General features: G+C 32.5%; 1 long non-coding RNA gene across 1 annotated transcript; it reads left to right on the top strand.

Moving 5' to 3' along the window:
- Positions 1-2,416: 2,416 nt before the first annotated feature.
- Positions 2,417-7,978, top strand: LOC110698315. Its single transcript, XR_002506695.1, has 8 exons — positions 2,417-2,639; positions 3,749-3,800; positions 3,916-3,961; positions 4,058-4,103; positions 4,230-4,333; positions 5,713-5,772; positions 5,854-6,289; positions 7,863-7,978. It is a non-coding gene; the product is annotated as an uncharacterized LOC110698315 (long non-coding RNA).
- The last annotated feature ends 4,407 nt before the right edge of the window (positions 7,979-12,385 follow it).

The raw sequence follows: 12,385 nt of genomic DNA, 5'->3' as shown, positions 1-12,385 counted from the left end.
TATAAATAGCCTCCTAAAACCTTCGGTTTCAATCATCAACAACAATTAATTTTCTTATTCTCTCTAGTTTTCAAGAATCTCTTCTTTCTCTCAAGCTTTCTCTACAAAATTCCGCATTCACAAGATTTAGAAACACCAAGCATTGTTCGAAGTTGCCTTTGCCCTAGACGTGAAAGGTTTTAATTTATGAGGGTTTGGTCCCTAATCTCTATTTCAATTATTATTTAATTAAATTGTTTGATTTATTATTTTCCTTAAAGTTATTAACGTGTGTATTTTGTTATTAGAAAGAGATACGAGGCATCCAAGTAAGTGTTTTAATTGTTTAATTGATATTATGATATAGAGATCATGTTTAGGTTGTTATGTTGATTCCTAGTATCATGTTAGGATGCTTTTCTTAATTTGATGTTTAGGGTGACAACAATAAGTTCCTAGTATCATGTTTAGGGTAAGGAATATAATGTCAATTATGATTTCTATGATGCCTTTTATTGTCTTTCATAATAGTATCATGTTAGGGCTAAATATTTGATCTTTATTGTTTAGTGACATGCTAGGGTTTGTTATTAATCTTGTTAGTATCATGCCTAAGATCTTGCTATTATTACGCTTTAACATGAACATGATTATTTCTATGATTTATAATTATTTTGATGATGTTAATTATTTTTATTATAATTATTATTTATTATTATGATGATTATTATGTTGCTTGATGTTTATTTATTGTTATTCCTTGATCACACCTTTTATGCATGTTTAAAGGAAATTTATACTTGTAATCACGCTTAATAAGTTAATTAATAATCTTATTTAGGGTTAATATGATTATAATTCAAGTGATTGCCAATAATAGTTTTGTTTGTGCATTAATATTCAACCAACATAGATAAACAGGTTTAGGGTAAACCTATTGATTGCATGTTAGTCAGAAAGAGCACATGAATACGATCAGAATAAAGTAGAGGCCTATTATTAGGGCAAGTTCAATCTATTTTAGGTTGGATTTTTACCTTCATCCCCGAACTACCAGTCATGGTTCCAGACCTATTGGAGTTAACGATCTCCTGGATCGTTAAGGGGTGTAACCTTCACCCTGTGAACGGTTTACAAGTTCCTAAAACTTGTTAGCGACTCTTTTGCTCTATCTTCTTTCCCTTTGGACGCCACCGTACTTTAGTGTATGATCACAGTGGGGTTCAAGTTTGGGGTAATGCTAGAAATATTCCCTACAAGTACACTACTCATACTCTTCTTCCATTGATATAAAACGTCTTGTCTATCTCTTACACCGTCTAATTTAAGTTTATAACCAGTTTGACTTATGGGTTCAAGAGTCACTTCTTGTTTGGGTATATGAGTAGGCATAACCTTGACACTAAATCGGGTAGTCTTCCCTGGTATGTATCTTGGTCGTGTGCAACTTCCTTCTCCTTGGTACCTAGGTCTTTGGATAACATTGTTAACATTAATATTTTCATTAATAATTTCATCTCCAACATCATTATTATCCATTACTCTTTCACCTAGTTTATTTTCGATCTTTTGTTGAACAACTTCTATGGGTAGAAATTCTAGATCATTCAACTTTATTAATCCCATTTGTTGATATAAATCTTCTTCTATAATAACATAATTATTTTCCTCTATTTCATTATCAGAAGCAATCCCTTTTTATAGAAATTAAGTTCATGATTTTGTTAATCTTATTATGGTCTTCTTCTTTGTCAAATAGGACTTGTAATTCATTTAGCGTTTTCTCCTAAAGATGTGGGCTCATGTTTAGTTTCTTTATTATTTTCTTGGTTACTAGTAGGTCTTTTAGAGAGTGTTACAGTAAACTTTTTATTTTTATCTAGATTTTGAAAAGGATATTTATATTTATATGGGACAATTTTTTCTTTATTTGGTGATACTTCTTTTCCAAATTGATGCCTAACTTCGTTTGTTAGGGCTAGTTGAACTTGTTTAACCTGTTCGTTTAGGTCGCTTACTTTTTTATTAAGATCGGTTGTGGTTATTGATATCTTATTTTCGATATTAATACAACGAGCATGTATGTTATCAACTTCCGATCTTAATTCGCCAATTTGATCTACTATATAATTAAGGGTTGGGCCAAAATTACTAGTATTTTCAGGAATATGATAACAATGCTTAAAATCAGGTTTCTTACACTCAGTAGAGGGCCTAGTATTCTCCAGATTTACTTAATTATTAACAACTTAATTTAGCTTTAACCGTATGGCTCTGATACCAAATCGACGCAACACTTAAGACTAATTGATGAATTTGTAGGGATAAATAAAGTAACTAGTAAGCAAGTAGTTTTTATAAGATGTTCCACTAGGTACTTAGTTTATATCACTGAACAATAATGTATTATTGATACATGATAATATGATCCAAAATTTTTCACCAACTAGACCTCAATATGATTCAAAATTTTTCACCAATCACAATTTCAAATCTCTTTCTCTCTCTTACTTCTCTACTCCTCTCTTTCTCTTTCTACCAATTCTATCTTGCTTTCAAAAATTCTTGAAGCTTCTCCATCTCTACAATGGCAGAATTGCAGTTCGGTGAAGGAGGCATCGCAGAGGAGGAGGAGGATTTCTTTGCAGTGATTGATCAATGTAAGTTCACTTCATAATAATTTGAGTTTATTATTTCATTTCATGTTATAATTGCTTCAAAAATTGAAAATGCTTTTATTATTTATTTCGAATATCCTAAAATTTGAAATAGGAATTTCTTAAAACAACTAGCATCAGTCGCATGAGTTTAGAAAGTTGAATTGACACTGTGAAGTTTCGTCAATCATAAATTCTCTGAAAAATATTTTAGTTAGATTAATTTCTTCGCAATACTAAAGAATTTCGTTTCATCGTCCTATTATAATTTTCTGTAGTTTATGTTTCTCCTCAATTGTTTTGATTTTTAAAATACAGTAGGAAATTTGTACGATGCCGGAATTAATTGGTCGCATAATTTTTCAAACTAAAACGAAACTCAGTTTTCTAACATTGAATCAACTCATTCTATACTATATATTCATCTGATATTCCTATTACTACTATAAATCGGAATTTCAAATAATTCTATAGTTACCTTGATATTGGTTATAATATTGTGAAGCTGAACTAAAATCTTGCGTTTTTGTCTACTTCCTCTATTTAATCAGAAACATTTGAACACTATACATTTTTATTATGATTTTCAATTGTGTTTTAATGCTTTGAATTACCTATATACTTCTGTGTTAATGATTTCACATGGTATTGATGCTGGAGATGTCAAAACCCTCCAAAATGTTGGGATCATTAGTTACATTGACTTAATGACGCAAACAAAGGAGGTATCTGTGCTTTTTCAATATGGAGTGATATTTTTTAATAAGCTGAAACTTTCTTTGTATATTAAATGAATTGTTTCTATGTGACTAAAATCACATAATTACCTAGGGATAAGTTTGATAGGATTAACTAAGCTTTTGAGAAGATTGTGGTTAGTAGCTCTCACTTCCAATTAGTTTTAGAAAACAACCAAATAGTTATGCTAATGATCCTTTTGATATCTACAAAACTTTGGTTACATTAGTGGAAGTGAAGCTCTACTCTTAGCCTTGTAATACTGTAGTATCATTGAAGAAAGAGGTCCTCTGCTCAGAGTAAGTTCCTGTTCCTGTTAAGAACATTTACTCGGCTGTTTTAATTTGTTGTTTCTAATTGTATCATTTGCGCAGAGAAACTCAGTGATCCTCATCACCACTGAAAACCAGGCACAACTGCTAAATGGTACTGCTATACCACGTTGGTTATTAATTTCTTTTCAAATTACTGTGGTAGAATCTTGGAAGGGCAATGTATTGTTGTTGTAACTCTTTTTGTTTTGCCTGAACATTGATAAAAGGTGGAATCGAGACATTCAAAATCATTGGAATGTTGGGAGAATTTAGGTGAGAGATGTTTATTTCAAATTTTAAATTGTGAAATTTATGCTTAATATCATAATGACATAATCTATGTTGACTAACCGTATTCCTTTTGCTCAGCTGTTGAAACACTCGGCTAGCATGTACCGAACACGTCTCAACAGAGGTAAGATTGACTAAACCCTAAACCCTAAACATAATGTGTTTAAATATGCACTTTGAGTAGTTTTGCTATTTTTCTTTGTGAATGATTTGCTTATTGTTAAGATCAAGATGATATTTTTTTCTACAGTGTGCCAGGCATTAGTTGGTGTCATTTCTTTCTGGATTTCCAACAATTGGAGTCGTCAGTTTCTCATAGCAATCCATGTCGGCAGCTCAGTTGCGGACATAGAGGTAAGTTAGGTTATTCTGCATCCTTAATTTCTAAACTACACTTCTTTTTATTTTTTAATGAAAAGGGGGAATTAAATTAAATTAACGAAACATAAAGTAGCAGTACATAAAACGTACATAAGAAAATCGCAATACATTAATTATTGTCGAAGTGAGCATTAGCATCATCATAATATTTTTTCTAATAAACTATTTCCATTTTTCTTCTTAAGTATCAAATAACAGATTTCTTTGCACGCCTTTGTTATTGTAGCAAATGTTTGGGAAGTATGGTTACAAATAAGAAAATTTATGTTTAGCAGCTTTACAATCTAATGTGATGGAAGTATGCGAAACAATATCATTGCTGAAAATTTCTTTATGGTATGTGGGATAGATTCATGATTATATATATGATGCCGCAAGTCAAATTTCTGTTGAGGTATGTTGCTTTGGGATTATGAGGAGTGACTATTATTGTGAACTATGGTGTTAATTATGAGTAGGTAACTTTATTCTTGGGTGTTATAGGTGTGAGATGTTGACTCAAGCAAGTATTTTTTAAAATAATTTATGGTATAGGCTGTATGGTGATAATCAAGAGAGATTTCTTTTTTACTTTGTCATCATGATCATCATCAAGACTACATCTCCATTGCAGTTATACATGAAAACTTAAAAATTATGTAATGTTTACTGTTGTGATTCAGCCAAACTAGGACACTTCATATATGTGTTAATAAACACACTACATAAATAAATATATATTTATATCAGATTGATTGAACTCATGCTATATCCAAATTTTTATCTGTACAAGTTGAAAGGAAAAAAATGTTCGGTTTGTGGGATTTTTGGACGAGATTTAAGGTATGAGCAAATTGATGATATGCGGATTTCAGGTTTATGATCCATGCCTTTTCTCTTTGGTTGTAGTGAATTTGATGTATGCGTTTCATATGCGATAGATTTTTACTTGAGCATGATATTTTTTTCTGAAAAGTGAAGATGTCATTAATGGAAAGTAAGGTCACAACCAAGAGAAGCTCATGTAACATGAATCATATTCAGTAGTTTTAATGGTTTGATTTGGAGACGTGAAATGAAACCATTGCTGAAAGTTTCTTTATGTTCTTACAGATAGGTTTAGATTATATTTGATGATGCAAGTAAAATTTCTATAAAGATAAGGTATGTTAGAGTTCTAAGCTATGGAGTTATGGGATTTTTAGGAGTTGCTGTTTTTATCATGGTAGTGAAACTGATTCATGGGTATTAGAGGGGTGACATACTGAGTCTAGCTTGAAGTTATCTTTAAAAATTATGTGCGGCAAAAGTTGTATGTTGACTAAGTGATCTTTTTTACTAGTAGATGACACTTGGGGTTTGATATAATGCAGAAATTTGCTACGAAGTTTGCAAGTACTTCAGAAATAAAAAGATCCATCACCTTATTGGAGGTGAATTCTAAAACCCTCTTTTTTTTGTGTATCTCAATGGTTTCCATTGACGATTGTTCTTTTATCGTTTTCGTTTTGCAGAAAAAGATCATAATCTATGTGGACAGAGAGCAACTTTATTTCAACCAGTTTGCACAAGTTGAGTTTGATGACTACAAATTCACTCAACAAATGTTTGATCATTGGAAGAAGAAACCAAAAAAGGGAACGTCCCACTATGAAGGAACCACAGCTAAATCCATTAAATCAGCTAAGAAGGAAGTACATTTCTAGGTTTCTTTACATGATCGGGCTAAAAAGATGTTGCAGAAGATCGCATGGAACTGGGATCCTAACCTGAGTGAATTCAGTTTTGTTCTGCGAATTACAAATGATTGGAAAGCAGTTAGTTACTTAAGGAAAGAAGGTGTTTGGAAAGGAACTAAAGTACTTTATCACACAATGACAAAAACAGACAAGGATTCCATTGAGAGTTCTGAGACAGAAGTTGCTGCAATAAAAAGGACCTAGACAGAAGGTATTTGTTCTACTAATATGCTTTCATTTTGATTCTGTATGTTATAATATATGTGATTTTCATTGTGAATTGTACTAGGCTAGGTTTAGGCTCATTGTTTTGGGGTTTGGTGGGCTTTTTGGGATGGAACTCGGTGGGCTCACTAGGCATGGGCTTACTTGGGTGGGTTAGGGGGCTTGCTGCTTGCTAGGCTGAGCAAGATGTGTGTAGGGCTGGGTGGCCTGGGGAAGATTATATGGTGGCTTGGGCAGTAAGCTTGGTGATCTGCAGAGGGAGTGTAGTTGGGGACAGTAGGCTGCAATTGTGGCCTTGTGGGATAGCCTTAATAACTGCAAAGGGAGTGCAGTTGGGGACAGGTTGTTCTGGTTATGTATAACTGAAACTAGATCTATGCATAATGTGATGCTAATGTTCAAGTTTTAGCTAGCTTGTTATTAAGTCGGGCTTACTTAAGGCTCTGAGTCATCCTGTGAAGCTTTTCTTAACATGTTGAAGTGCTTTAGTTGGTAACTACTACAGATGTGCAATTAACTTTTGTTGTTTCAGGAACCTACATGTGAATTTAAATTAGTGGGTTCCTAATATCATATGAAGTATGTCAATAGTAATATACTGATGTCATAATTCTTATGTGAAAAGTGGATATCTGTATTGCATTCATATTAAGGTTTGCTAATAATTATTGTGAGTGTTGGTATTAGAAATTTCGCATCATTTGGCTCCTTTAATTTATCTTATACTCTTAGAATGAATTTATGTTTAAATATCAAAGAAGAGGCTTATTTATCCAATATATATTAAAATATATAGTAGGTTGTTAAAGCTATTGATTGCTATGCCAATTATTGATTATATTCAAGTTGTCAACTCATTTAGCTTTTGGATTACCTTATAGAAGTCAGTTTTTTTTAGGTAATATAACACAACACAAAATATAAAATGTACACTGTCAAGGCAATGACAATCACAAAGTTGATGAATGATGTATTTTTGTCCGAGTATAATGTATCTTACATATGCTAGATTGAGCTAAATCCAATAGTTTTAGATTTGAAATTCGAAAATTTGGTACTTTTATATGCACATTTATTATCTTAAAATATATGCACACTCACCCTGAAATATATACCAATTTATCTTCAAATATATGCACATACACCATGAAATGCACGCACATTTACCTTCAATTATATGCACAATCGCACAATCACTGTGAAATATATGCACATCTATTTACAGTTACACTACAAACTATGCACATTACCTTCAAAAGTGTTGCATATGATTCCTTGAGCAGTCTTAGTGGCTTCTACTATATTAGCCACTAGGTGATGCCATGCTTTTGAAGGTACGTAGGTCTTGTACTCATTAAGTATAGTTTCTAAGCTGCAACTAGGAGCATTTGTCAATGGATCTGGCAGGCCGAGCTGTTGGTTTTCTATTGTTTTGTACTAGCTTGTTGATATTTAGATACTATAGTTTTTGGTTCACAATCCTGGTAAGTTCAATTGAATAGATTCCGAGGTCTGGTCACTGTGATCTTATATTACAAATCCTTGATTGTTTTTTGCAGCCGTTTATGGACACGATCACTTATCCACCAATACATCCTACCATGCGCTTATCATACCCGCTCTAGCTGTTGTTACACTTCTTTGCTTTTTCTGTGTTTTCATTGGGTCAGTTATGCTGAAGTTGAAGAAGAAGAAAGCGTAGGGACATTGCCTGAGCTCATTTAGATTCATTTTCTCATCTCTTTATTCGTAGAATCATCATGTAGGTTGTCAATATGCATACAAGACAAGTATTACAACTGCAAGAGATGTGACAAGGATTATCCTGGAAAGGATTGTGATGGGAACCTGGTTGTATGTAGATTCTGTAACAAAAAGGGCCATAGGGAGTTTGAGTGTTTCTCAAAACTACTGAAGCAACAAGGGAATGAGAACAAGTTTACTCCAACAAGCAATCAAGGAGGAATTTCGAATGGTCAAAATGGGAATGCAAAGAACGGAATTGTTAACAACAACAACTCCGGGAATCAAGGGAAATTTCACTCCAGGTCGTTGGTCTATGATGAGCAAGAAGGAAGCTGAAAGGTCTTCTGATGTTGTCACTAGTAACTTTTCTATTCATTCTATTTCTATTAAAGCTTTATTTGATTCTGGAGCCACCTATTCTTTTATTTATAGTTCCGTTGTGAACCAATAAGGACTAGTTGAACCGAATTTGATTGACTTGCCTATTAGTTTGCGTATTGGTGAAGTTGTGAGGTGCACCAAGATACATAAGGGTTTACCTTTGAGGATTGGAGAGACTGATTTTTTTTTTTCCATCTGATCTTATAGAATTTGAGTCGGGTGACCTTGATGTCATTTTGGGAATAGATTGGTTGGCTACTTATAAAGCTAAGATTGATTGTGAAGTACAGAAGGTTTATTTAAGGAGTCCTTTGGGAGAGAATGTGTCTTACAGACGTTTTGGGAAACCAAAAGGTATTGTGATTATTTCTACAATGAAGTTGTTGAAACTTGTAAGTAAGGGGTATCCTTTGTTCTTTTGTTATGTAACTTGTAAGTAATGAGTAGTAAGGTGAATGTGGAAAATGTGCCAATTGTGAATGAGTTTTGGATGTATTTTGTGAAGAAGAAAGATGGGAGCATGAGATTGTGCATTGAATATAGGGAGTTAAAATAATATGACAATAAATAATAAGAACCCACTGCCCAAGATCGATGATTTGTTTGATCAATTGAAGGGAGCTATTGTGTTCTCCGAGATTAATTTACGTTCGGGGTACCATCAATTAAGAGTTGCTGATAATTAAGGACATTCCTAAGACTGCTTTTAGGACTAGATATGGGCACTATAAGTTTACAGTCATGCCTTTTCGGTTGACCAATGCACCTGCAATCTTTATAAACTTGATGAATCGAGTTTTCCATGAGTAAGTTTGTAGTTATTTTTATTGATGATAATTTGGTATACTCTAATATTGAGGAAAAACATAAGTCCTTGGGGGCCGGGGATTATATGAGAAAGAGATATTCTGAGTTATTTAATGAGGTGAGTTACGAGGGCGTAACTCTTGTTCTTTAAGGGGGTAGAATGCGTATAATTTCGCGCTTTTTGCCCTATTTTATGCTATTTTATGGTGTTTTCATGTTTTTCGTAGCTATTTTATTGTTTAGGTATTTAGTGAATTACGTAAATAGGGATGGTGATAAGTCATTAGTGTCGATATTATGACACAATTGGAATTCCAGCAACATAATATTGATAACTTTGAAAGGATTTTATGCAAATGTCTTGCTATTTAAGAGGTTTTGTGCTAAGTTTCGGGACGAAACTTCTTTTAACAGGAGTAGATTGTAATCCCCCGTATTTTTAAATATTTTATAAATGAAATTTTATTTTATTTATAATATTTATTTGTATATTTCCGGAATTTAATTTCAAAAAATTCAAATTTTTTATTTTTGGGTCGAAAATTATTTTGGTACAATTATTATATGTAACTTCATTCTATAATTCATGTCCAAACAAACAAAGCCAAACTCACTTTACTTACTTAATTAGCCCATTAATTTTATGAGGCCCAATCTTACTACTTACCCTACACCACTCTCTCTCCTATATATACCCCGTGCATCCCAAAATTTTCCCCACACAAAAAGGTTAGTAATTTCCTTTCCCTTTTATTTTTTTCTCTTTCCTTTCTTTTATTTTTATTTTTTTTTCCTTTCTTTTTTCCCCTTATTCCTCCTTCACGTGAGAAATTTCTCACTTCCACTGCTGCCACCTAAGCCTGCCAGCCACCTGCCGTCCGCCGGACTCCGGCGCCGCCCCTAGGTCGCCGGCGAACCACCAGCAGCCCGGTCAACCACATGGATGCCTCCCTTACCTTATTTCTCCATAAATTTTGTTATACTATCTTGTTTATTAATCTAATTGTTTTGGGTTTTAGTTTTAATTGTTTGATATTGATTAAATTAGTATCAAATCTATATTTTTATGGTAAAAGATTATAAATTTCAGATTATAAATGTTATTATAATTTTGAGATTTTAAAATTTTAAAATCTTGGGTTCTAATTTATTTAAATTGGGATTTTAGGGTTCTAATAATCAATTAGTTTGGGGCTTTTTATTCCTATTTTATTTATAATGATTAATTAACCATAAAAACATGTTTTAAAGGAAGTTTTAAAGAGTTTTTAATCTAATTATATTGCTAGAAATTTGGTTAAGTATTAATTTATTGTTGTTGGTTGTTTTCTAGGAAGTGATTATTACCTAGGAGACTTTTAATAAATAATTAAAAGTGGCACAAAGGATTGTTTACACGAGGTACGTACATGTCTACTTCGTTGTAAGTAGTATTATGTTTAGGTACCAAAAGAAAAAAACTTAGTTTCATGTTTAGGGAACACTTGTATGGAAATTGTTTGGTTATACATTGATTTAATTCATGTGCTTATGTTTATGAGGCATGTTTGGGTGAATTGATTATGTTTGTATGGAATTATGGATGCAAGCATGTTGAATTATAGTGGATTAATTGTTTGTATGGAATGTTGATACAAACATATTGGATTGGTTTGTTAACCACATTTGGATTATTAAAGGATTGGAATTGAATGGTTTTAAGTGGAATGAATTTATTAATTATGCCACAAGGTTGTTATTTATTTTATTTATTACTCAATCATGACTTGTTTGTATGTTGAGTAAAGGTGGATTAAGCCAAAATAGCTAGTTGAGTTAACTATGTTAAACAATTTTGGATAATTTGGAAGTTTAATGGAATTAAAGGTCAACTTGTGATGTGATCACCATTGTACTAAATAAGATTAAAAGTGAATTGATGTGTCATTGTTATTTATGGTCTTCTGGAATGAGTCGGCTATTAATTAAAATTGTAATCACGTAAAGTGAAACATGGATGAGCAATAAAACTCTGGAAAGTGTGCACTTTTAGAGTATTGACAATTATGGGTTGGGGGTACACGGTGGTAGCCCGTGGCTTTCCGAGGCTTGTTTGATCAACATGTCCTCTTCTCTTTTGGTATTTACATTTTTATTTTATAATGAAAGTTAGATGGGATCCTAGACTAACTTTGTGAGAATGGAGGCGCACCCATTCTTGCATCGTACTAAACTTTTATTTTAAATGGTCATTTGAGACCAAAATGATTTGGTGGATTGGACAACCTCGTCTATTGCTTACTCCAAATTAAATTAATTAAATTAAATATAAAGAGTCGAGTGTTTAGAATTGGTTAGAAAGTATGTTGAGTCAATTGAATTGTTTAAGTGTGGAGTCTTGATTAATGAATTCGTGTTGTATATTTATTTATTTTGATTAATTGAGCATGCTAGGTTATGTGTGTTGTAGCTTGTATTTACTCAGCTTTGCTGATTGCGTGCTTTTGTGTGTTTTCTTTTGGTCATGGCCTTTGCCTTTCAATGACCGTGTGATGATCCAATTATTACACTTGTATTATTGGGGAGCAGAATTGTACAAGTTAGCTTAATGATGTGAACTTCGGGGATTTGACATACGCATTGTCAAGGGATTGGTGTGATTGAGAGTATTCATTCTTTGTGGTGAACTTATTTATGTTTTACTACTTTAATTATGTTTTGGGATTTTGATTATTGATTTGGTTTTAAATAAAGGCCTTTATGGTTCCAATTTGTAAGCTTTGACTTATTCGTTTTCTAAATTATATTATTTTAAGATTTAAGTTGGATTTCCGCTGCAATACTTTGATAAAGACTTAACGTTTTAACATGTGGCGGTAACATGCCAATGGTTCTCCTCTATTTTTATTTAAAGTAAGTGGTTTGGAAAAGGGAGAATTATTGGGGTGTTACACCTTTAGGGTTGCCCAATCATCTTCCGCATCTTGATGTGTGTATATATATATATATATATATATATATATATATATATATATATATATATATATATATATATATATATATATATATAATAGGAATTAAGAACCAATCTCAGCCATTGATCACACTCAATCTGATGGGTCATGTTTCACCCGCATTCATTAATGACATTTTCGTAATTATGCATTTT

This window comes from Chenopodium quinoa, unplaced genomic scaffold (assembly GCF_001683475.1).
Source record: "Chenopodium quinoa cultivar QQ74 unplaced genomic scaffold, ASM168347v1, whole genome shotgun sequence".
In the NCBI taxonomy this organism is placed as follows: Eukaryota; Viridiplantae; Streptophyta; class Magnoliopsida; order Caryophyllales; family Amaranthaceae; genus Chenopodium; species Chenopodium quinoa.
The sequence above is the reverse complement of the archived record's forward strand: the minus strand, read 5'-3'. Positions and strand labels throughout refer to the sequence as shown.